Below are 21310 nucleotides of genomic sequence, written 5' to 3' on the forward strand. Positions count from 1 at the left end.
TTTATTAAGTTTTGACAAGAGTTATTGAATGTCATATTAAGTTTTTCAAACTGGCAAATGTTGGATGGTGTAAAAATTACTAATTAATGCATAACATTAAATACCAATAAATTGCGTGGTGTATTTATGAACTATCTTTGAAGGTCATTAAATATGCATATCAGGCAGTAAATCTGTTCTCTCCTATAAATCTGTTCTGAATTGAGGCAAGTTATGGTTTAAGTGGTAGTGGGGGAAAGAGTAGGCATCCCTGGACATCCCTGGGGGCCCAGGTGGTGCACGGGAACTAGGGATCAGTCTCCTTCATCTCCATCAGTCCCTCTAATGGAATTGGAAGCAGGCTTGAGTTAGTGGGCCATTTAGGTTGCAGATGTGCAATCAGGAGAGCAAAACTCTGGAAGTTGGAGAGATGGAGGTGACAGTGTCTGCTCTAGAATCTATGTCTTTGGTCATCACCTACATCACCATCAGCTGCCAAAATAAGAGCTGTCCAGAGTTGAGGGCCTCTTGTGTGTTCTGATGTGTGTTAGTTGCTCAGTCGTGTCCGACTCTCTGTGACCCCATGGACTATAGTCCACCAGGTTCCTCCATCCATGGGGTTCTTCAGGCAAGAATACTGGGGTGGGTTGCCATTCCTTTTTCCCGGGGATCTTCCCGACCCGGGGATCAAACCCAGGTCTCCCATACTGCAGGCAGATTCTTTACCACCTGAGCCGCCAGGGAAGCATCTGATCCTAGCCCAGTCACGGAGGTTAAATGCCTTTCCTTCATAGCTCATTCCCCAGGGGGAGGGCTCTGGGTCCTGCACACCCAGGGCACAAAGTGTGGAGATATGTTGCTTCTTGTGTCCGCTTGTCAGTGTAGCTTTATCTGAGTGTCGCTTTTCTAAGAGCTGGGGGATCTGCCAGAGCTGCTTTCTTTCCTGGGCAGCTGACACCACTGTGCCCTTCCTGCTTGGAGAAGCAGGTCGGTCTGTTGACTTCTTCGTGAGGTCGTGTGGGGTTGTGTCAGCCACGCCCCCTCCACAGCAGTCTGTGGGGACAGTCCAGGGGCTCTTGGCCAGCACATGGCTGCAAGTTCTCTCCTGTACCCTGTAGCCAAGGGGGCCTTGCCAAGGTCGGGCATCATGGGATTGCTTGACAGGGGAGGAAACAGAGATGCTAGGCTGCCCCCCAGCGTAGCGTGAGTTTGAACCCAAGTGTTCTTTTAAAATGTTTATCTTGTAAGCTGTGGCAAAGCTGGCATAAAATTTGCTCTCTTAACCGCATGCTGTTCTGTGGCATTGAGTCTCTTAACCTTGTGCTGTGACCACCACACACCTCCAGGATTCTGCCATCCTCTCGACTGAGACCCTGGTACACACTGAACTATGACGTCCCGTCTGTCTTACTCGGCTTGGGCTGCTGTAACAGAGAACCATACACTGGGTGGATTAAGCAACAGAGATTCACTTGTCACAGTTCTGGGAGCTGGGATGTTCACGATCAAGGTGCCAGCAGATTGGGTTCCCAGTGAGGGCTCACTTCCCGGCTTGCAGGCAGCCGTCTTCTTGCTGTGCCTCTGCGTGGCCCTTCCAGCGTGTTCATGGACAGAAAGAGAGCTCTCTTCCTCTCTTTTAGGGGCGCTGACTGCATCATGAGGACCCCAGCCTCATGACCTCATCTTGACATAATCACCTCTCAAAGGTCCCACCTTTTAATACCATCACATTAAAGACCATGAAGAAGGCTGAGCACTGAATAATTGAAGTTTTTGAACTGTGGTGCTGGAGAAGACCCTTGAGAGTCCCTTGGACAACAAGGAGATCAAACCAGTCAATCCTAAAGGAAATCAACCCTGAATATTCATTGGAAGGACTGATGCTGAAGCTCCAATACTTTGGCCACATGGAGCTGACTCATTGGAAAGACCTTGATGCTGGGAAAGATTAAGGGCAAGAGGAGAAGAGGGTGGCCAAGGATGAGGTGGTTAGATGGCATCACTGACTCAATGGACATGTGTTTGAGCAAACTCTGGGAGATGGTGAGTTTGAAGGACAGGGAACCCTGGCATCCATAGGGTTGCAAAGAGTCAGACACAACTTAGCTCCTGAAGAACAGCAGGGGCTAGGATGGTGTTTGGGGGACAAACACCATCTCCTCTTCCCTCATGGACCCTGATGTACTGACATCAATTTCTGTGCTCTTTCCTCTGTTGCTTGGTACAGATGGAGACTTTTTCTAGGGAAGCAGCTCTTGGAGAGGAAATAGAATCTCGTGAAGGTGACATTTCCTGGTAAAACGGAGAAGTGGGAATGATGATGAAAGTGAGACTGTTTTCTAGACACCCTAGGTGGCAATCCAGCTATTCACCTGGCACCTCTCCCTCATCAAAGCTGGGGATGGGAATGAAATAAGAAATAATTTTTTTTTTTTTTTCCTGCTGAGGATGTGGCTGGGGCTTCCCCAAGACCAGAGTCTGGCAGGGCCTGTGGTCTAGGTTTAGGGCCAAAGAGGGGGACTCTGACCTCTCCTGGGATATCTACCTCTGCCAAACTGGTGGTCCCATGCTGTGCTGCCCAAGTGCTGTTTTGAAGAGAAACACAGGAAAGAATCACGTGGCACTTGTCCTACTGGGTGACTGTCCTGTTTGTCCATCAATCTTTCTATCAATAGAAAGTCCTCCATGCACCTACGGAGACATGTTTCACTCTAATTCTTGGTTTATTTGTTAAAGCTAGAAATATATAGTACACTGTTCTCTTAAGACTAAGATATCAGAGTCTGCTAGCATCCACAGAGCCTCAGCTAGCTGCAGGTGCCTTCTGAAGTATCTGCTCCTCTCTTCTGCCCCACCATCTCACAGAGGCAACTGGGACTTAAAGGGAGGCATCACTGGGCAGTTGGAAAGATATGTGTTCCAATTTGGCTTTATCATTCATTTGCTGGACCTTAAGCAAATAGCTTCACCTCTCTGAACTTCAAATTCCTGCTTGTGGGGAGGAAAAAAAGGAATGATAGTAATATCCCAAAAAAGGAAAGCCTATTTGGAAAGCACCTAGTCATGATACCAATGCAAAGTGGTGCTCAAGAATTACCAGCAGCCTTCTGCTTTCCTTGGGCCTCAGTTTGTTCATCTGTGAAGTGGGGATAAAGTAGGTTTCAGAGGGCAGTTGGGAAGATTGAAGGAGAGAGTGTGTGGAAAGTCTGGTACATTGAGGCTTAGGTAATATCCCTCCTTCCTCTGTTCTCAGTGTGGAGCCTGGCAGGCACGGATTCTAAATGTAGGGGATGCTTCACAGGCTTTCTGGGCAGTGGACGTTTCCGTGCCTGTCCTGGGAAGAATGGTCAGTGTAGTATCTTACTCCTCCACCATGGTTTCCTTACTCTTGGTGATGGTCACCGAGACACTGGGACGCCCATGGCAGTTAGCACTGGGTTACTCTAAATTCTTCGCATAGAACATGGGTCAAATTCATTCTTTCAGAACGGCTGGTCCATCAGTTCCTGTTAATTTGGTCTTTGCTCCTTGATACATGTTCTCAAGGAACACTTCTGCATCATGTGCAGTAATACCCTCCTGACCTGGAAGAATCGAACCTGAAGCCTCATCTATCAGGTACAAGGAATGAGAAAGAGCAAAGCTACTACCAAATGACCAAATTAACTGCTGCAAACTCCATGTGCAGAAACTTAGGCAGATTCCTCCCAGAGATTTACCAGGCTTTCGCTAGGGATTTACGGAGTATGACTCTTGGCATAGTTTTAAGTTGTATGTGTGTGCGGTAAGCGTGTGTGTGTTAGCCTCTCAGTCGTGTCTGAGTCTTTGCAACCCCATGGACTGTAGCCCGCCAGGCTCCTCTGTCGATGGGATTCTCCAGGCAAGAACACTGGAGTGGGTTGCCATGCCATCCTCCAGGGGATCTTTCTGACCCAGGCACTGAACCTGTATCTCATATGTCTCCTGAAATGGCAAGTGGGTTCTTTACTACTGAGTCACCAGGGAAGCCCCTCTGAAATGTCAAGGAGCATCAGAATTACCTGAGGGTGAGCTCAAACCCAGATTCCTGACCCTGCCCCCAGAGATGCTTTTCCAGAGGTCTGAGAGCAGGGCCTGAGAACTTGAATGCCTGATAAATGCCTGGCCAATGCCCACCCTGCTAGCACAGAACGGTGCCCCGAGTGGCCAGGTTGTACAGACCAGCATCTCAAAGGTGGGTCCCTGGACCAGCAGCATCTTTTGGGAGCTTGTTATAAATGCAGATTGTTGGGCTCCACTGAAGCTGAAACTCTGGGGATGGGGTCCAGAAACCCCTCCCATCTGTAGCTTAGCAGCCCTCTCCTCATCCTCCAGGTAATACTGATGCGCTCTGAAGCTTGAGAGCCCCCACTGTAGACCTCTTGGCATCACTGTACTTGAAAAGGCTCCCAGCTCAGACCCTTCAGTCCCCTGGGCTGGAAGGCAAGCTGGGCTTCCTGGAGGACAACTGGTTCTTGGAGATACTGAAATCAGTTTTGGTTCCCAGGGAACCGGGCAGCCTGCATCTACAGGGTGTGAGACAGCGCCACCTGGAAATGGGAAGCGCCTTGACTTGGCCCAGACCAGATGCGTCAGAAGCTTCTCTCCTTCCTGTGAACTGTCGGAAGCAAGAACATCTGTTAAATTGTTCTCACTTTCGTGGTTTGTGCAGAGTAAGAGTTAAATTGTCAGATCCTGTCAGACAGCCTTCTGTTGCCCCGGCAACGCCCTGCAGCTGCTGGATTGGGAGAGATGGTGCTTTCAGGCCCCAAGCCCTCAGTCCCCTCATGTCTCTAGTGAGCTGTTTGCTGTCTTGGTTTTCCTTCTGGAAAGAGAGTAATCCAGAACGGCTCCCACAGGGCCCCTGAGTGCCTGCGATTATCATGTAAAATGACCAGAAAGCCAGAAGGATCGCCCTATTCTTGTAGTCCTCGCAAATTATTTGCTTGAAGAGGCACTGTGCCAGGTGCCAGGGGTTCACAGCGAGCCCGGCAGCTCCCCATGGAGGAGTGTCTAGGGGGCCCCTGAGCCCTCGGGGACCTAGGTGCTCAGGAGATGTGTCACCTTCTATTGCAGCTCTATTCCCTCTATGGTGAGCAGATCCAGGGAACAGACCCGACTCAGAGCCGTGCCCACTGGGTGGAGCCGCATCTGAACTCAGCTCAGCCACTGGAAGGAGGGCTTAGGGTGGACTGCTAGCATCAGGGGCCAGGGATCTAGGCCAGAGCTTGCTAGTCTGTGGGTCTGGACCCTGGGAAATGCTGGAGGAAGTTAAAGGCAAAAGGCGAAGGGGCGGCAGAGAATGAGATGGTTAGATAGCATCACTGACTCAATGGACGTGAATCTGAGCAAACTTAACGGGAGATGGTGAAGGACAGAGGAGTCGCTTGATGCAGTTCATGGGGTCGCAAAGAATTGGATACGACTTAGCACTAAACAACAGCAACAATCAAGTGGGCGTGTGAGAGCTCAACACTCTGGCTTGCCGGGGCATCCAGATGTGGGGCCAGCTCCTTCGAGGAAGAGGGTTGGGGTTGAGCGGGGGAAGATGTAGAACAGGGTCACCCAAAGCAAGTTACAGAATTGAGTCGTATTATGTGATTTAATAACCTCTCCATTGTATGGTAATATTATGCTTTGGGAAAAAAGCATTTAAGCCTACTTACGGTTTGCATTTTCTTACCTCTTAGAAAAGATTGAAAATAAGTCCCCTCCGTGCTCTCGGGAGGCGCCCCCTGCTCCCCGCTCGGGCACCAGTCCCCCCATCAGAAGTGAAAGTGGTGGTTAAGCCAAGATCTTTCATTGTACTTCAGAGAACAGCGCAGTCAGAGCAGAGAAGGTGCTTAACGCTCTCCCTTGAAAAAAGGTATAGCTTTTATGCTAAAAAGGTGGTGTATAGTTAGACTGGCATCTGTGTCAGATGCATGCAAAATACCCCATTTTATCATCACTGAAATAAGCATTCCTGTGGCCCTTGGCGGGAGGAGAGGGCCCAGCTATGGTCACCAGCCTTCCTTCTTTCTCTTGATACTCCTACTTCCTCACGTTAAAAAAGTGACAGGAGGCAAATTGAAGGGTACAGTCCCTGTTTCCCGGCCCCCTGGGCCAGGATGCCGCTGATGGCTGCTGGAGCCCTTTACGTCCTCCATCCGGGTGGGTTTCTGTGTGGGAGGTTCTGCCCGAAGGGACAGTCTTGAAATTCTCCTGGATTTCTTCACTCATTCACTCACTCATCAGAGGTTTCCATGTCTCCCTCCACAGGTCAGGGGTTCTGGATTCAGGCTAACGGTGAGTCCCATCCCTGACTCCTGTGTCTCCGGCCAGCCCTGGCCAGGCAGGGAGGAACTCGCAGAGCTCTTGGTCTAAAAGCCGTTCTGTGTCATGACTTCTGGCCTCACTGCCCACTGTCACTCAGGGCACTGCCCTAGCTTGTCCGGAAGGTGGCCCAAGCCCCGTGGTGTCCAGCTTCCCCACCCGTGGGCACACAAAAGCCAGAACCATCTTCTTAATTAGTAAATTGGATCTTGCCACTTTGCCATTTAAATCCTGTCATTCTAAATGCTTCCCTTTGTACTTAGGGAAAAACCCACCTGCTTATGGGGGCTTGAAGGTCACCTCTGCTTTCCTCTCTGACCTGGTGTCATGGCACTTGCTGTCCCCTGCTCATCACACCTCAGTCATTCTGGGGGCCCAGATGCTCACCCTGCCCTCTGCCTGCAGCATTCTAACCCTGGACCTTAGTATTCAGGACACCCATCCCGTCCTCAGAGAGCCCTGCTTACTGGTCAGTCCAGCCTGGGCATGCCCAGCCACTCCCTGTCACATGGCCCTAGTTTTGTTTTCTTGAAAAGACTTACTGTTTTTTTGCATAGGTGTTTCTTCCTCGCCCACCACTAGAATGCCAGCTGTATCCCAAGCTCCTAGAACAGATCGTGCTGTGTCTCAGGCCCTCGAGTACTGTTGGATGAAGGTGTGAGTGGTGGAGAGCATGAGGGAGACAGGAATGAAAATGCAGGCCTTGGGACTCGAGGCGGCTCTGATGTCAGACCTGAAGTTCCAACTTTCTCTGTGTCAGTCATGCAGTCGTGTCTGACTCTTTGCGACCCCATGGATCATAGTCCCTCACCTGGATCCTCTGTCCATGGGATTTCCCAGGCAGAATACTGAAGTGGGTTGCCATTCCCTTCTCCAGGGGCTCTTCTTGACCCAGGGATCAAACCCGCGTCTCCTGCATTGAAGGCAGCTCTTTACTGTCAGAGCCGCCAATCCTTCGGCACCTCTGAGCCTCCGTTTTATTGTCTGTAAATGGAGAACAATGCTCTCTGGCTGGACTATTTGGGGATCAAATCAGACAACCCTGACTCAGTGGCAGACCATCTGACCCACAGTGAAAATTCCTGAGTTTGCTTTCTTCTCTTCTCCTCTCCTGATCAAAGGGAAAGCCTCAGTTCTACTTTAATCTGTTTCTCCTCTGCCTTTGGGAACATGCGCATCCTTTCCCAGGGACTGGCCTCAAACTCTGCCTGATGTTCGTAGGTTAATGCGCTTCGTAGGTTAATGCGCTTGAGGCTTCCTTTGATCTCCTGGAGGAAACTATGCCCGTACCCACCTGCCTGGGGAGAGACCTGCGTGCCCTGCCCATTGGGAGGCAGCCTGGACTGCAGGCAGGCTGAGGGTGAGGCGAGCAGGGTGCCAGGGCCTGAAGTGAGAAGGGCTTCACTTTACTCTGCAGGGCTGTTGCAAGCTCAGGGTCATTCATGAGAGCAAGGGACAGGCTGACTTCTGTACCCTTCACCCCTCATGTCTCCAGCCATTGTTTGGGAGGGGCCCCGAGAAGGACCTCCCAGCCATCCCTGCCGAAGGCACGCGGAGCCTCCAGCTCCACGGTTGGTTGACTCCTCTGTGATTTTCTCCTGTCTTCTCTGAACTGGGTGGTATGCCCTGAGTGCTGTGTCCTCCCAAGAGTCGTGTCGAAGCCTTAACTCCTAAGGTGACAGTCTCCGCATTTGGGAGGTAAACTGACTTAAGTGAGGCTGTGAGGGTGGGGCCTCTGTGATGGGCTTGTGCCCCTATCAGAAGAGGAGGAGGAGGAGACTTCCCTGGTGGTCTAGTGGTTAAGACTTCGCCTTCCAGTGCAGGGGCTGTGGGTTTGATCCCTGGTGGGGGAGCTAACATCCCACATGCATTGAGGCCAAAAAACCAAAACATAAAAATCAGAAGCAATGTGGTAACAAATGCACACTTTAAAAAGAAAAAAATATTAAAAGAAGAAGAGGAGGCCAGAGTTCTGTTTTGAGCTCTGAACTCGTATGAGGACATAGCGAGAAGGTCGCCATCTGCAAGCCAGGAGGGGAGTCCTCACCAAGACCTGGGGCTGCTGGCACCTTGATCTGGACATTCTCTGCCTCTAGAACTGTGAGAAGTGGTGTCTGTCTGCTATTTGAGTCCCACACCCGCCCTCTTATTTGGTTAGAGCAGTCCCAGCTGATGGAGATATTGGGCCAAACCCGTCTCCCCATAGTGTCAAACCATTGGTCCTGACCCCCAGCCTCCGAGGCCACGGGGAACTGGTGGCAGCAGAGAGGGACCCAGTTCCTCTGTCGTTTCTGCAGTCACCACGCCAAGCTCACTGCAGAGCGGGAGGAGGAGAGGAGAGGCACCCGAGGAGCCCTCCGGCCGTCCTGGAGGGCTCATCCCTGCCGAGCCTACATGCAGGAGCCACAGAGCCAGCCGGGGCCCAGGGTGGTGGGAGAGGTGGTCAGGACTCGGCATCAGCACCCCCATTCTGTCTGCAGGAGCCCTGGAGAGGGCGGTCCTCCAGCCTCCAGGGACGTCAGGCCCCCTTCTCAGACTTAGTGTTTTCCTGTTGAAGCACAGACCTGACTTCTGCCCGAGAGGAGTTACCCACTTCAGGTCTTGCTCCCAGGCCTGGCTGCTGACCGCAGACCCGGATGCCCCCCGGGACAGTCCTCGGTCCTGATGCCTCCCCCGTCCCCTCTCCGGAGGCTCTCAGGCTCTGTCACTTTCTCCACTGAGCTCCTCCCTCCTGGTGGGATAGAGAAGTGGTGAGTCAGCCTGTTCAAAGATGAGAAATTACAGCTGAAATGGCACCGCCTCTGTTAGCCAGTGACCAACCTGCTTCTCCATCTGGAAACGGGAGAATGGGGGGGTGGCCCCAACCCTTTTCACCCCCACTTCTGTGACTCCCACCCTGAGAGCAGCAGGCGCACTCCTCCCCAGGTGACAGATGCCTCCGAAACTGCCCATCTCGCCAGTGGATGTTCAGCTCTGAGGATGACCCCCGCCTAGAATAACTTTCCGTGGGCCCTTCTGGGAGAATGGCGTCACCCACCAGGTAGCTCATTGTCACTTTTGATTTAACCACATGGAGCACAGTGAAAACCGAGGTGAATGTCCTAATCACATAATTACATTAGTGCCGGCTCCAAAGAGTCAGCAGGCTCCCTGAGTCCCGGGGTTCGGGCCTGTCTCCCACGCTCCTCACAGATGGCACAGAGAGAACATTCCTTTTCCAGATGACTTGTCTTGGTTATCATCCAGGCCGAGAATTGAACTTCGTGGAGGGCTTGCAGAGTCCATTTGGAGACTATTTTGAGATTCAGGGATTAGATAAACAAGGCTAAGAGCCATTTGGATCATCTAGCCTGATGCGCTTGAGGGAAACTGAGGCCCAGAAAGGGCGAGGGACTTACGCAAGGTCACACAGCACATCCCCAGACCAACAGACTTTACAAATCGCCATGGTTTCTCCTGTTTGTTTTGGTCTAGTGCATTTGGAAATGTCCGTGTTTATTTACAAATCTAACTGTAATAGCTTTTCTTAACAGTTAAAAAATCAGCTTAAAAAAGGATGATAATATTAGGGGGTCATTCTGAGATTAGGTATACCAGGTGATACTAGTGGTAAAGAATCCCCCTGCCAAGGCAGGAAACACTGATTTCATCCCTGAGTTGGGAAGATCCCCTGGAGAAGGGCACAGTGACCCACTCCAGTATTCTTGCCTGGAAAATCCCACGGACAGAGGAACCTGGCAAGCTACAGTCCATAGGGTCGCAAAGAGTCGGACATGACTGAAGTGACTTAGCACGCATGTCAGCTCTTAATTTGGTTTAGTTCAAGTTCCTGGACCAAACACGACCAACTCAGATCTGAACAGATGCCCTCGGTCCCCAGTTTGGCTGGTTCGGAGGAGGGAAGGAGAGGCATTCCCCGGGTTGGGGTGAAGGTCCCCAGCTGACGAGCTCCATCCGCCCCCAGTGGAGGGACTGGACCTTGGGTGGGGGGTGAGAACACGTCGCACAGAGGGAGAGGGGCCTCGGAGCGGGAGCCTGGGCTCCTGGCGGGCAGCTGGAGCCTCCATCTGTCCCACAGCCCTCTCATCCCTTCTTCCTGTCAGTGACTGACTGCGGCATCGCTACCTCAGGGCCTGCCTGTCTGTCTCCTGGGAGCCCGCCAGACGTTAACACTTCATCCCCCAGTCCCGGCGAGCCTGTCACTGCCAAGGGGAGGGAGTGGTGGGGGACACTTGGGGGACCGCAAGTCTGCTGCTGGAAGCTTGTTCCAGGCGTACGATGCCCAGCTGAATGGAAGGGCCCGTCTGGAGGGAAGGGGCTCTCCCTTCTGATGGGAATGGGTAAGAGAGGCCTCACCTGTCCCCAGGAAGCTGAAGGCAGTTTAATTCCAAATTCTAGTCCAATTCCTCAGCTCACTGGGGTGGAGGCTGGCGTGGGAGGAGCAGAGGGGCAGCCGGCCACTTTGCTGTGAGTGTTGGCCATGGCCCCTGTGAAGTCACTGGCTCCGCCGCCCCTTCCTGTGATGCCCGCTGCTTTCTCTGGGAAGCCCCCTGCATGGCTGCAGACCCTTCACGCCCTGGGGATCGCCTGGCTCTGCACCTCCAAGTGTTCTTCCAGTGGGGTCTGCGCATCCCTGTGCCCGAGTGTCCCTCCCACCTTCAGGCGAGCTCGCTGCCTTCTTGGGGAGCGTCTCTGAGTAAGGTCAGGCGCTACCTTGCGGAAGGGTGGAACTGGCCCCCCAGGGCTGAGAAGACAGGCCAAGGCAGGGCTAGAAGCGTGACAAGCCGCCAGCATCCATCCCTGCCATCCACCAGGGCGGGCAGTGCAGAAAGTCCTGGGGAATGGAGCCAGGTAAAGGACCACCTCTGGGGGGGTGTGGGATGGTGAACAGGGGGAGTCTCTGTGTCAGGCTACTGAGGAGGGCAAGGCCGATTTCCTTTCCAGCTCAAAGCAAACTGTGAGAATCATGCTGTGCCAGCTCTCTTGTCTGCCCTTCCCCTCACCCTGCCCCCTCAGTACCCCAGAAGAGACCCCATGAGCGAAGGCAGCAGTCAGGGCCGAACCACAGGCTGGGAGTCAGGAGACCGGGGCAGGAGGGATCGTCACAGCCAGGGTCCTCTCTGGAGCCTCCTTTTTCTTCATCTGTAAAGGAACTGGTTGGATTCCTGCCCATTCCACTTCTAACTTTCTGTTATTCTTGCAAAATGAGATGGAATGTGTTACCTCCTTTGGCTGAAGTCAAAGGGATGCCTGTGTAACAGTGGGAGAGGAAGCAGAATTTGAACCTTCAGGTTCAGAGCCCTTGGACCCACACCCTGCACCCAGAATGGCCTCCCTGTGGCTCAGATGGTAAAGAATGTGCCTGCGATGCAGGAGACGCGGGTTCGATTCCTGAGTCAGGAAGATCCCCTGGAGAAGGGAATGGCTACCCACTCCAGCATTCTTGCCTGGAGAATCTCATGGACGGAGGAGCCCGGCAGGCTACAGTCCACAGGGTCACAAAGAGTCGGACCCACCTGAACGACTTTCACTACACCTACCCACCTGCTTCCTGGCCTGATAACCATGAGGCCTGGCACGGGCAGCAGGCAGCAGCTGTCAGCTGAAAGGTCAGAGACGCCTCTTCCCCAAGGACAGGCCCAGGACTCTGCTGGTTTGCCAAGACTTCCTAACAAAGTGCCACCGACCGGCGGCTTAAACAGCAAAAACTTATCTTCTCACAGTTCTAGAGGCTGGGAGTCTGAGAGCAGGTGCAGGCGGGGTTACTTTCTGCCAAAGCCTCTCTTCCTGGCTGGTAAGTGGCCGCCTTGTCCCCATGTCCTCGCATGGCCCTCTGTCTGGTCTGTGTGTGCACAGAGGGAGACGTCTGTGGTGCCTCCTCCTTTTCTCATAAGGACTCCAGGCCCATCAGGTTGGAGACCTCATTTAACCTCAGCCACCTCCTTGATTGTCCCACTTCCAGATGCTGTCACTGTGGGGTGGGGGCCTCAATACAGGAATTAGGGATGGGGTGGGGGACACAGTTCAGTCCATGGTAGCCACCTCCTGCTGTATCCTCGCGTGGTACCCGCCCCCACCCCAGTCTCTGTGTTACCTGTGTCCTCACCCCTCTTATAAGGATACCTGTCATGTTGGCTCAGGGCCCACGATTATAGCCTGATTTTACCTTGATTACCCCTTTAAAGATCCCATCTGCGAGGATACTCAGTCTGAGGGCTTAGGCCCTCACCATACGGGTTTTGGGGGAACACAGTTTAGCCCCTAACAGAGTCCTAAGCAGACATTTCTGGGAGTGACTTCTCTGTAAGCAGGGTGACAGTATCCCACGGTGATTATGAGGAACACGTCTGCAGGGGCTAAGAGGAGCTGGGAACCAAGTCGTCTGATCTCGGAGGGTGGTCTTGGAAACCCCCAAGAGACCAGCCTGCGCTGCTGTGTAGGAGTTTAGTGGGTAAAAGTCAGTTTCTGCCTCAGTTTCTTCATCTGTAAAATGGGACTGTGGTAGTACCTACCTCACAGGTCACATTAAGCGAGTTAATACACACAGTGCACTTAGCCCTGCATCTGACATAGATCTCCACTCAATAAATGTTAGAAAGCAGAGAGAGAAAGTCAATCATGAGAAAGAATAACAGAACTGGAGTAATTATACTTCCTGTTTTCCAGCCTTTTTCTACATAGCTATGGCAATCAAGACAGTGGTGCTGTCATAAAGATAGACAGGTAGGTTGCTGGAACAGAGCTGTCCAGAAACAAATCTTGTGTGAAGACAGTTAAATGGGGAAAGAATAATCTTTACTGCAAGTGGTGCTGGGACAGCTGGCCTCCACAAGCAAAGGAATAAACTTGGGCCTCACTTTACATCTTACCTAAAGATCAACTTTGATGGATCATAGGCCTAAACATAAGAGCCAAAACTCTAATACACTGATAGGAAAACATAGAAATAAATCTTCATGACCTTAAGTTAGGCAAAACCTTCTTGGATGTGACACCAAACGCACAAGTGACAAAAGAAAAAATAGACAAATTGGACATCATCCAAACTAAAACCTTTCATGCTTCAGAGGATGTCATGAAGAAAGTAAAAAGAAAAGCTACAGAATGTGAGAAAATGTTTGCAGATCATCTATCTGATAAGGGACTGGTATGTAGATTACATAGGGAACTTTTACAAATCGGTGATAAAGAGATGAATGAGTCAATTATTAATAATAAAACTATAAAAGATCTGAATGAACATTTTTCCAAAGATGATATACAAATGGCCAGTAAGCAAGCACATGAAAAGGTACTCAACATCATTAGTCATTAGGGAAATGCAAGTGAGAATCACAAGATACCACTGCAAACCCATGAGGATGACTAAAATTAAAGACAGATAATAACAAATGTTGGCGAGGATGTGGAGAAATTAGAGCAGTCCTGAAAATGGTGCAGCCACTCCAGAAAATAGTCTGGCAGTTCTGCAGAAAGTTAAACCTAGAGTTACTATATGATCCAGCAGTTCTACTCCTAGCTCTGTACCCAACAGAACTGAAAACACAAGTTCACACAAAAATCGGTACACCAGTGTTCACAGTAGCATAATTCAAAATAACCAAAAAAGTGAAAACAACCCAAACATGTTCATCAGTGAATAAATGAATAAACAAAAGGTAGTGTATCTATGGGGCTTCACTGGTGGCTCAGATGTAAAGAATTCACCTGCAGTGTAGGATACCCAGGTTCAATCCCTGGGTCAGGAAGATCCCCTGGAGAAGAGAATGGCCACCCACTCCAGTATTCTTTTTTTTTTTTATTTTAATTGAAGACTAATTACTTTACATTATGGTGGTTTTTGCCATACACTGACATGAATCAGCCCACAGGTGTACATGTGTTCCCCATCCCGAACCCCTCCCCCACCTCCCTCCCCATCCTATCCCTCTGGGTTGTCCCAGTGCACCAGCTTTGAGTGCCTGTTTCATGCATCAAAGCTGGACAGGTCATCTGTTTCACATATGGTAATACACAGGTTTCAGTGCTATTCTCTCAAATCATCCCACCCTCACCTTCTCCCACAGAGACCAAAAGTCTGTTCTTTATATCTGTGTCTCTTCTGTTGTCTTGTGTATAGGGTCATTGTTACCATCTTTCTAAATTCCATATATATGCATTAATAGACTGTATTGGTGTTTTTTTTTTCTGACTGAGTTCACTCTGTATAATAGGCTCCAGTTTATCCACTTCATTAGAACTGATTCAAATGTGTTCTTTTTAATAGCTGAATAATATTCCATTATGTATATTACCACAACTTCCTTAACCATTCATCTGCCAGTGGACATCTAGGTTGCTTCCATGTCCTGGCTATTATAAACAGTGCTGCAGTGAACATGGGGGTACACGTGTCTCTTTGAATTCTGGTTTCCTCGGTGTGTGTGCCCAGAAGTGGGATTGCTAGGTCATATGGCAGTTCTATTTCCAGATTTTTAAGGAATCTCCACACTGTTCTCCATAGTAGCTGTACTAGTTTGTATTCCCACCATCAGTGTAAGAAGGTTTCCTTTTCTCTACACCCTCTCAAGCATTTATTGTTTGTAGACTTTTTGATAGCAGCCATTCTGACTGGCATGAGATGGTACCTCATTGTGGTTTTGATTTGCATTTCTCTGATAATGAGTGATGTTGAGCACTCCAGTATTCTTGCCTGGAGAATTCTATGGACCGAGGAGCCTGGCAGACTATAGACCATGGGGTCACAAAGAGCAGCACCCGACTGAGCGACTAAGACTTACTTACTTAGTGGGTCTAGGCAATGGGGTATTATTCAGTACTAGGAAGGACTAGAGTACCCCAACGGAGAAGGCGATGGCACCCCACTCCAGTCCTCTTGCCTGGAGAATCCCAGGGATGGGAGAGCCTGGTGGGCTGCCGTCTATGGGGTCTCGAAGAGTTGGACACAGCTGAGCGACTTCACTTTCACTTTTCACTTTTCATGCACTGGAGAAGGAAATGGCAACCCACTCCAGTGTTCTTGCCTGGAGAATCCCAGGGACGGGGAGCCTGGTGGGCTGCCGTCTATGGGGTCGCACGAGTCGGACACGACTGAAGCGACTTAGCAGCAGCAGCAGCAGCAGCAGAGTACTCCACACCCATTGGCAGTCACTTGCCGCCGCTCACACCACAGCCCCATGTAAGGAAGCGGAGAGACCGAGCACAAAGATCAGAAAGAAACAACGTGATGTGCAATGTACAAAACGCTCCTCCTGTTACTTGGCACTAAAACCAAGTTCCTCTGTGATGAGCCCCAGGTCGTCCTGTCCCCACATGCCTGCCCAGCCTGCAGGTCCCCAGCATTCCCACAACCTCTGCTCACTGAGCTGTGGACTGTCTCTTCCTTCCACGTGGCTCAGCCCCCAGCTGCATGCCGGCCAGTGCTCCCCCTGTACACACATGCGTCCATGCACGCTCCTCCGTCTCTACCCTTCTGCTTTGTTCACACCGGGCACTTATCACCCTGGGCATAATGCTACATAATTATCTGCTCCTTTGTTTATTCTCTACCTCAGTCTGGAACATGAGTTCTAAGGGTGTGGGCTTAAGATGCTGTGTTCTCCTGGCTTCCAGAGCAGCTGGTTGGTACAAGGAGCTGCCTGGCATAGCTGTTCCTGGGGATGTTGGTGGACTCCGATTGGGTAGCTCTTGGTGATTTTGAAGGCATCTTCATAGGGAGACATGTTGCTGAGATTCTGGGGCTCAGCCAGTCCCAGGTGTGAATCCCAGCTCCTCCACCCTTGCTGTGTGACCTTGGGCACATAGCATGCCATCTCTGGGCCAGCCTCAGGTTGCTTGTGTAGAGAATAGCCCAGCAGTAGTGCCTGCTTGATGGGGCAGCCATGATAGCTACTTAAGATGGCCCATGAGAAACTTCCAGCAAACTGCCTGCCTTACAGAAAATGATCAGCAATGACTCATGGACGACCTTGGGAGGGGGACGGTTTAGTCAGTGAACGAGGGGTCCGCAGCCGGCCCGCTGCGTCATCTGCTCTTGCAGTTCAGACTCGGTTCCGAATGTGCTGAGGTATGAGTTGATAGTTCGGCCTCCAGTGTCTGAGGGGAAGGCTGGGCTCTCTGTTCTTGTTTTACTTCTGGCTGGGCTGCACCTCCGTTGCTGTGCGGGCTTTTCTGTAGTTGCGGCGAGCGAGGGCTACTCTCTTTTTGCAGAGCGTGGGCTTCTCGTTGCGGTGGCTTCCCTAGTTGCAGAGCACAGACTCTAGGTCACACGGGCTTCAGTAGTTGCGGTTCCCGGGCTCTAGAGGACAGGCTCAGTAGTTGAGGTGCACAGGCTTCATTGCTCCGAGGCATGTGGGGACCTCCCAGACCAGGGATCGAACCTGTGTCTCCTGCATTGCCCGGCAGATTCTTTACCAGGGAAGCTCCTAGGCTTTTTACTCTTGTCATGCGTTCTTAGACCAGAGACTGTTGTGTGGATGTGTCCCTTTCTTCACTTGCATGTGCAGGAACCCAAAAGAGATTCCACAGAGATCCTCATTCCCATCGTATGGATGATGCAGGAGAGGCTCCAGGTGTTGATGTGATTCTGGCCATCTCAGGCCTGGCCAGGGGGAGGACAGGAGAGGCCTGGGGTCCTGGGCCCTGCTGTAGTCACCCTCTGCCCTGTCCAGGGCTGCTGGCCCAGGATAGGTGCTCTCTGCTCTGATTGGCTCCTCGGAGGAGTGCTTGCTGCCTCTGGGCCTCGGGAGCCCATGGGTGATACGGCATCTGAGGCCTGGCTGGGAGGGTGCCCTGGGCCACACTGGCTTCAGGGGGCATCCTCTTAGCAGGCCTCAGAAGGGTGGTGTGCTGGTTGCTCAATCAGGTCCAACTGTTTGTGACCCTGTGGGCTGTAGCCTGCCAGGCTCCTCTGTCCATGGAATTCTCCAGGCAAAAATACTGGAGTGGGTTGTCATTCCCTTCTCCAGGGGATCTTCCCGACCCAGGGATCCAATCCAGGTCTCCTGCATTGTAGGCAGATGCTTTACCGTCTGAGCCACCAGGAGGCAGAAGGAATAGTGACTGAGAGTAAAGCGGAACCCCCACACTACCTACCAGCCAGGCTTAGCCCCCCTGCTGGAGGAGGCAGAACCCCACCCTCCCCTGCTCAAAACCTGTTCCTCCCTCTCGATGTGGACCTTCGCTGGTCCCAGCCACTCCCTCTTCATCCGTCCGATTGTCACTCCACCCATCCATCTATCCATTCTTTCCTGGGCTAGGGAGGATGGGAAGCTGAGGATGGCCCGGCTCCTGACCTCAGAAAGCTCCCAGTTTCAGCCCCATGGGTTATCTCTCACCAGAAAGATTCAGGTCATGATGAGAAGCCGTAAGCTTGGCCCCACACCCGCTGGGTCAAGGCAGACGGGACTGGGAAAGGAGCTTATGGCCTGTAGAATGGGTCTCTTGAGTATCTGAGATTCTGCCCAGACTTCACCTCCTCCTGGAACCTTCCTCATTGCCCCCATTGTGTTGGGAACTTCCTCTTCTTTACCCAGAACCCCTCCTGCTTTTGGGGACCATGCAGTCCATAGCCTTAGGGCCTTTGACTAAGTGCCCTCACCTCTCCCCACTGAACAGGAGCACCTTTGGGCCTGGACCATGCCTGGCTCTGTGTCCGGCACGTGGGAGGCCTCCAGCACCCCTCTCAGGTAACCGTTCCATGAATGAGGTACCGTCCTGGCCATGAGAGCAAGAGGTCAGAGCCGCGGGGAAGAGATAGGGCCTGGGGCTGTCTCCTGCTCATACAACCTGTGCCCTGTGCTGCCGGGGGAGCCCCTGCTTTCCGCCTTGACTTCAGGGGAGATTCCAGACCACCTTGCTGGAACCTTAAGAAGGCGATGAGAAAAAGTCAGGTGTGTCAGAGAGGTCAAAAAGTGTACTCACATGGAGAGAGAAACTGTAGAGGAATTCTATTGTTCATTATTATTCTTAAACCCCATCTGGTGTGGGCCTGAGGAGTAGTGCTGCTGCCTGAAAACAGGGGGTCGGGGGGCAGTGACCTCAGAAACACCTGCCCTGGCAGGTGATCTGAGCTCACGGTCAGATGCTGTTGCTCACCCCACCCCTCCTCCAGCTCCCCCTGCCCACAAACCCAAGGGGTTGCCCCGGCTCCATGGCTTCGTCCAAGTCACTGCTGCCATCAGCACGATCATCACCCTGCAGGCCACAGGGTAGAGTCTGCTCGGCTGTCCGCTCAAATGTGGAGATTTGGAATGAAGTTATGTGATCAGAGCTATGGTTTTTCCAGTAGTCATGTACGGATCAGAGTTGGACCATAAAGAAGGCTGAGCACTAAAGAACTGATGCTTTCAAACTGTGGTGCTGGAGAAGACTCTTGAGAGTCCCTTGGACTGCAAGGAAATCAAACCAGTAAATCCTAAAGGAAATTAACCCTGAATATTCATTGGAAGGACTAATGCTGAAGCTCCAATACTTTGGCCACCTGATGCGAAGAGCTGACTCATTGGAAAAGACCTTGATGCTGGGAAAGATGGAGGCCAGGAGGAGAAGGGGACGACAGAGGATGAGATGGTTGGATAGCATCATAGACTCAATGGACCTGAGTTTGAGTAAACTCTGGGAAACGGTGAAGGACAGAGAAGCCTGGCGTGCTGCAGTCTGTGAGATCACAAAGTCGGACACAACTGAGCGACTGAACAACACCACCACCACTCTGGGATAGAAAAGGGACACTGGGATGTGCTGGCCACACCCTGCACCAGAGGCTTACGGCAAAGGCACAGGCGTGTCCTCCTACCCCGGCCCAGGGATCCTCAGGGCCGTTGCCCCGGGCAGGCTCATGCTTATATGTTGGTCACATGATTCAGAGCTCATGCCAGAGTGCACGTGACTTTACTTTGGGCCAGTGGATTCCTGCTGAGGTGGTGAGGCACTCTGAACTTGTACTTCACTGGGCAGGGCCAACCTCCCATAGTGCTCGGGTGCAGACGGGTAAATCCGTTCCAGCAAGAAGCAGGCAAAGCCAGCGCTGCAAGGCCATCGTCAGAGTCTTCATTCTCATCCAGATGAAGGCAAAGCGGCCTCTTCGCAGTGGACACAGCAGTGGTTTCCAGCAGAGATTCACAAGGCTGGGTGGGCCGGTGATGGGCTTCAAACTTGGTTAAGACGAGCCTGCGCCAACGGGCTGGAGAGAGGAAGGCAGTGCCTCATTCATTCAAGACTGGGGGCCCAGCAGGCCAGAGAGTGAGGCTTGAGGACGAGTTGGGGGCGGGTGGGGAGGCCGGAGAAGAGCAGGGAAGAGGGCTCCAGCTTCTGCCCTGGGCTCCAGCTCCCGGACGCCCACTGTGCACACTCCGAGCTGACACAGAGCTTGGAGAAGATGGGGGTTTTCCTTATACCCGACCAGGGAGGTTGCACTCTAAACGTCCCAGGGCTTAAGGGTTTGACTCGCAGGCTGACCAGTTGGTTCATTCATTCATGAAACAAACTGGGAATGTCCACCAGGTGTCCGGCAGTGTGCTGGGCACCAGCTGTGCAGAGATCAGCCCACTCCTGGAAGCTCGGCTCTCTGTCCTCCTGGGAGCTGATGAGAAACAGAGAGCGTGCCTCCAACATGCACGTTTGCAAAGGCGTTTTGATTTTTTAAACCAGGTGTCTTGCAGAGTCTCAGAGAAGACGCAATCGCTTGGGCCCCCCTGTGCCAGTGGGGAATTGAGGCGGGTGGGGCACTTCACACCCACGCTCGGAGGGATGCTGAGGCCACCTTGCCACCAGGACCTGACATCCGCTACAGCCACCTCTCTTCCCTGAAGCTTTGGGGCGCTTCCCCGTCATCTCCCCGGGCCCCAGCTAAGACATATTCTCTCAGAGGCGTGCCCCAAGCCGGCCACCACTGCTCAGCTGATGTTAGACGCTGGAGAGAAGGGCTAAAAATAGCTCCGATTTGATGCGCTGCTCTCCAGGGCTGAGCCGGCAGCTGGCCCCCCCACCCCTCCTGCAAACTGAAGACATCTCAGCCGGAGTGGGGGAGGGGAGGGATGGGGGTCTTCCAGCCAGCCAGGCGGTGGAGGGTTCCAGAACCCATTCTCACACTCAGGGCCCAGAGCCCTCAGCCAGGGCTGTGTTGGTACAGTCTTGCCAATGTGCCAGCTTAGGGGCCCCATGAGCCACCCACGTCGGCATTGGGCAGTGTGAGGGGGCCCTCGGCCAGGACCGCTGTGTGGACACACACGTGTGTGTGCCCAGGTGGGCAGTGGGCGCACCGCACCGTGCCTGTGATACACTGGAAGGACAGTTCCAGCCGCTCTGCTCTGAGCTGCGGGCCGCTGACCCCTCACAGCCCCCAAGCTTCGCTTCTCTCCGAACCTGTCCAGAGAGGGCAGAAAACCTGCCGCGTCGTGGTGGGGTCCTGCCAGGCTGGCTGGCATTCTCTCTTGGGTCCAACCCGGGTCATTCCTGCTTTAATCGTGCTCCTCACACCCGCTCTGGCCATCTGCCTCGGGGACCATGTATTTTATGTATTTGAAGGTGGTGTTGCAGGCATCTCTTGGTCAAACGAGACCGTCAGAGCTGGGGATAAATGCACCTTAGCACCTCTGCGTGGATGCTCACCATGGTGGGGTAGGGGCAGCGGCAGTACAACAGCGTAAGCCGGGGGTTAAGATACAGCTGGAGTGGCCTCTCTGTCTGACTCCAGTACGGATGGGCTGTGAGCAGGGAGGGACCGCTAGGGGTGGAAACCAGGCGTGTGGCGCAGCTAATCAAATCAAGGCTGAAATCTGACCTTCCAACCTGGGGTGCTGTGTAACCCCTCTGAGCCTCAGTTTTCTGATTCTATAAAACGGGGCTAATAGATGACCTAATTCATAGAATTGAAAGTGAAGTGGGAAGGAGGGAATGGGGAAATGATAAGGAATAGACGAATGCAGCGTTTCTGGGTTAGAAGCACCGCCTCTGGAGTCCAGCGCGTGGCGTGAGGCTGGCAGCCACATCCTGGGAC

The 21310-nt window shown here is 52.5% G+C and overlaps 1 protein-coding gene across 1 annotated transcript in view; it reads left to right on the forward strand.

Annotated features, from left to right (window-relative positions):
• XKR6 (XK related 6) overlaps positions 1-21310 on the forward strand; it is a 261280-nt gene that overhangs the window by 214467 nt on the left and 25503 nt on the right. The gene's annotated exons all lie outside the window — the stretch shown is intronic.

This window comes from Odocoileus virginianus, chromosome 18, assembly GCF_023699985.2.
Source record: "Odocoileus virginianus isolate 20LAN1187 ecotype Illinois chromosome 18, Ovbor_1.2, whole genome shotgun sequence".
Taxonomy (NCBI): domain Eukaryota; kingdom Metazoa; phylum Chordata; class Mammalia; order Artiodactyla; family Cervidae; genus Odocoileus; species Odocoileus virginianus.